Raw genomic sequence first — 5093 nt, forward strand, 5'->3', positions numbered from 1 at the left:
TCCCCGAGTAGTACTTCACAAAAGCAAAGAGCACTGGCCCATTCACGTACGTGGTTTGCTCCTTCTTCCTGTTGAGCCCACTGCAAGATCACATACCTGAACATTTAAGTTTTCTCTTTTCTATTTAAACATTTAACTTTATTATTTTATTAGAAACTGACATGTTATATCAGGTCCTACTGAAGTCAATGAGAGTTTTTCTATTTATTTTTATTTAATGAAGTACCCAGGGAGGTCATGTAGTGCTACAAGCTGTGCTTCCTCCAAGCCTAGGTCTCACAACATAGAACATAAGTGATGAAAATATAGACAAGTGGCTTTCAGACTTCATTGAAATAGGCTGCTGAAGGCAGATTTCATCTTTAGCTTGAATTTCTGACTGTTGATGCAATAAATCAATCTGAACTGCTTTATTGCTTGTTACAGAACAATAGGGAACTCTGCACTGAGAGGAACTGAGCTCCCATAGGTATCCTTTAAAATATACCAAGTGTTCACATACCACAATGATTAGCCTACTAAAAACACTCAGGTTGATAAAGCAGGAATACACTGAGAAAATATGAATTCCATTTCTCACTTAAAATACCTTCTTTGCTTTAAAAGCCTGAAAATTGCAGCTATGCCTGCATTTACTGAACAAGGTCCTATACAGTTCAGCATGTAATTCAGGTATAGGGAAAGCAACTTATTGCTTGTGAGTCCTTCTGCATGCCTAAACAATGCCTAAGCCCTAAATAAATCCTGATACAAGTCATCTTTTATTTGGTCAAACAATTTGATAGATTTACCTAGCTTGTAAATACAAGGATAGAGACTCTTACTTTAAATTGTGAACAAGTGTCATAAAGGAGCAAATACAAGAACATGGCACTCTGAATTAATTTCTCAAGTCTCTGTGCTGGATAGAAGTCACTATTTCTCAGCAAGATCCTCATGAATTTGTCTAATAAAATGGGTACAGTGCTCCACTGTAAATATTTCTAAGCAGCTAAGGTTTATGCCCATATGCTTTTTACCTCTGCATGCACCCACTTAAGAGAACACAAAAAAGCTGCAGGCATCTGGAAGTCCGCAAGTCATTAATGCAAGAACTTATTTTTAACAATAAATGAATGGGGAATGGAAAGCTTACATACCAACTGACGAAAACCAAAAGAACAAATGGTACTTTTCTGAGTTCATGAGTGGAAATTTCACAGAATCACTGAGGTTGGAAGGAACCTCTGGAGCCTGTCTACCCCAACTTCCCTGCTCAAAGCAAGGTCAACTAGAGCAGATTGCTCAGGGCCTTGTCCAGTCAGGTCTCAAATACCTGTAGGATGGACACACCATAAGCTTTCTAAGCAACCTGTTCCAAGGTTTGACCATCCTCACATTAAAAAAGTTTTCTTATGTTTAAGTGGAATTTCCTGTATTTCAGTTCATGCCCATTGCTTCCAGTCCTGTCACTAACTGCCACTGGGTAAAGTCTGGCCCCATCTTCTTACACCCTCCCCTCAGGTATTTATACACATTGACAAGACACACACACACACACACACACACACACGCCCCCCCCCGCCCCCCCCCCCCCCCCGCCTTTTCTCATTGAGGCTAAACAATCCCAGCTTGCTCAGCCTCTCCCCATGACAGGTGCTCCAGTCTCTTCACCATTTAGCCCTTCCCTTGTCTTACTCTAGTATGTCCATGTCTGCTTTGTATTGGTGAGCCCAGAAAGAGACTCAGCACTCCAGACAGGGTCTCACCAGCATTGCGTAGAGGAGAATCACCTCCCTTGACCAGCTGGCCATGCTCTTCCTAATGCAGCCCAGGAGCCTCTTGGCCTTCTTGCTACAAAGGCTTATTGCTGATTTATAGTCAATTTGGTGTCTGCCAAGACGCCCAGGTACTTCTCTGGAGAGCCTCTTTCCAGCTGGTCAGCCCCTGGCCTGTACTGATGCTCAGGTTATTCCTCCTGTGGTGCAGGACTTGAATTGTCATCTGTTGAACTTCACAAGACTCCTATTGGCCCATTTCTCCAACCTCTCAAGATCCATCTGAATGGCATCACAACCATCTGGTGTATCAACCACTCCTCCCAGTTTTGTATCATCTACATATTTGCAGAGGGTGTCCCATCATCCAAGCCACTGACAAAGACATGAAACAGTACTGGCCCCTGCAGTACAGCACTAGTGACTGGTTTCCAGCTGGACTTTATGCCACTAATCACAACTCTGAGCCTGGCAGTTTGGCCACTTTTCAATTCACATCATTGTCAACGTATCTAGTCCATACTTCAGTTTGTCAATGCCGATGTTATGCAAGACAGCGATGAAAGTCTTGCTAAAGTGAAGATAAACATCCACTGCTCTCCCCTTATCAACTAAGCCAGAAGTTGTAGAAGATTATCAGGTTGGTCAGGCACGATTTTCCTTTTGTAAATCCACACCAACTACTCCCAATCTTTTTCTTGTCCTCAATATATTTGGAATGGGTTTCCAGTATTATTTGCTCCATCACCTTCCTAGGGATCAAGGTAAGGCTAAATGGCCTATAGTTTCCTGGATCCTCCCACTTGTCCTTCTTGAAAACAGGAGTGACATTTGATTTCTTCTGTTTCTTAGGCCTCTCTCCCACTTGCCTTGGCCTTTTAAACAATCAAAAGCAGCCTTACAATGACATTGGCCAACTCCCTCAGCACTAGCATGTGCATCCTATCATGTCCCATGGGCTTGTGTATGTCTTTTTTTTTTAAGTGTTTCCTTATCTGATCATCCTGTACTGACGGTAAGTCTTCCTTGTTCCAGAATGTCCCACTGACTCCAGGGGCCTGGGAGTCCTGAAGGCAGGTCCTACCAGAAAAAAAAAAAAAAAAAAACAAAACAACAAATTAAAAGAGACATCAAGTACTTCAGCCTTTTTAATTTCATTCATCAGCAGGTCTCCCACCCCATTCATCAATGGACCCATATTTTCTTGTCTATATTTAGCCTGTACCTGGAGCTAAACTCTAACAGTCACTCTATCACCTAATGAACCCTCACCAGCCAGGGAGGGGAACTGGGGAAAAAGGAGAGCAGACGTGAAACAAATTTAATATAACACCACCCATACCAACAGAGATACGCAGAGTTATACTCTGCCAAATGAACGTCCAGTCATCACAATCAACCTGAGAGCAGTCCTCAAGAGAAGCCAGGGGAGGAGCAGAAAAAATCCTCAGGAGAAAACCCACAAAACCTCCTTCTCCTTAGCAAACGTTCCCCCTTTATAGTGACCATGGCATTACGGGATGGGCTACACTGTAGCTCACTCAGCTCAGCTGCCCTGGCTGACTTGCAACTGCCAACAGCCTGCCTGGCATGGCTGGGCTGTGGTGCTATCCCAGCCAAACCAGGACATTTCCCTAGCCTTCCTTTTGCTGCTGTCCCCTCAGGAGCCCTTTTCACTGCTCTTTATGTTCCCTCAACAGATTCAGTTCCTGGTGGGCATTGCTTTTCCTAACCCCATCTCTGCACACTCAGCCAGTCTTTCTGTGTTCCTCATAGGCCACCTGCTCCCACTTTCACCTCTTGTACACTTAATTTTTATGTTTGACTTTTGCCAGGAGCACCTTGTTCTTGTCAGGAACACCTTTGTCTGCCAAAATTGTGCATTGCAGTTACAGCCTAATTCAAGAATAAATTAATGACATATATTGTAAGAAAAAGTCATCCAGAGCTGAACTCACTATTTATGTAACTGTTGTCACTTTGAATTACATTTTTGAGTATTCAGCTTTGAACAGAGACACAAAATCTAGTATTGTTCATTTGTTTTTAATCTCCGAGCATCAACAAATCTACTTTTAGGAATGTAATCCTTTCTGAAAAATATAGAATTTTAAGTGCTCTTCCCTTGACTCGTGTACAGAGAATTTCTTAAATTGTTAATAAATTAAAGTGAATGTATGCATATATATAAAACAAATCTGTCTATGTATGTATGTATGCATTAATATACAGAGATGTTCACTGTTACCAGCTCAATACATTCTCATGGCGTTTTCCTTAAAGGCTCAGCTTCCAGAGGCAGGTAATTACATGAATCTGTATTTGAATTTTAGATAGACATTTGTTCTTGCCTGACACATTCAGAAACTCAAATGCAATATAAACAGTGTTTGAGACAAACGAAGATTTCAATGCCTAAATGAGAGGCAAGGACCTAAATGCTTTGTAAGTTTTATCAAACAACACAGAACAAAACAACTCATTTCCAATTTTATTTCTTTTAAGCCAATGTCTCAGTTTTTTGAAACTTGCTCACAATTTCTGGCAGGAGGTTGTCATTAATTGCATTGTGATAGGGATATTAAAACCTGCAGCAGAGGTGGGGAAATGTTTGGAAAGTCTCAAATTCTTGCTTTAATCACTACAGGCCTTTCTGAATTGAAGGCTCTGCCATGAAATGAAAGAGGCAAGGGAGAGCAGGGTCTGCCTGATAAGCCAGTGGTAATCTCAACAAGAAAACCCAAACATAACGAGTCAACTGGAGCAGGAGAGGGTGAGCTTCTCTGGCACTCAGCACTTCTCAAAACGGTGCTCTCTGGGTATTTACCAGATTAACCTAACCCAGATGCGAGGTGTTTGGTTTGGCACTGGAGACCCCGCACAGCTCCTGCGTAGGGACCAACCTCCACCGTGTCAGATTCAAACAGCAGGCGGAGTCCCTCAGGCTGACATGTGCATTTGACAACAATAGTTAAACTCCATTAAATTTAATTTGTCCCTAAATCTTTGCTCTCTGTAAGCATTAATCCTCATGAATGATGGTAAAATAGATAATCGCTTGAGGAAGAAGCCTATCTGGGATTAAACTGAACCAGTGGGGTCAGCTCAGATAGGCTACAGCATGTATCCTGGTTGGTACTGAGCCATCTCAGTTAATCGGCATCAGCCAAGAGACAATGACCAGGAAAGTCAACTCTTCTTGCTCACTGAAAATCATGTCTATGCAGAAAAGTAACACAATATTACTGACAGCTTGTATAGCCTTGTGCAGGAAAATAATTTCTTCTGAGGAGGAGATACCCAGTCTTAGCCTCTGTGCTGAGACTTAAAAATGCA

Source organism: Leptosomus discolor, chromosome 3 (assembly GCF_034619465.1).
Source record: "Leptosomus discolor isolate bLepDis1 chromosome 3, bLepDis1.hap2, whole genome shotgun sequence".
Classification (NCBI taxonomy): Eukaryota; Metazoa; Chordata; class Aves; order Leptosomiformes; family Leptosomidae; genus Leptosomus; species Leptosomus discolor.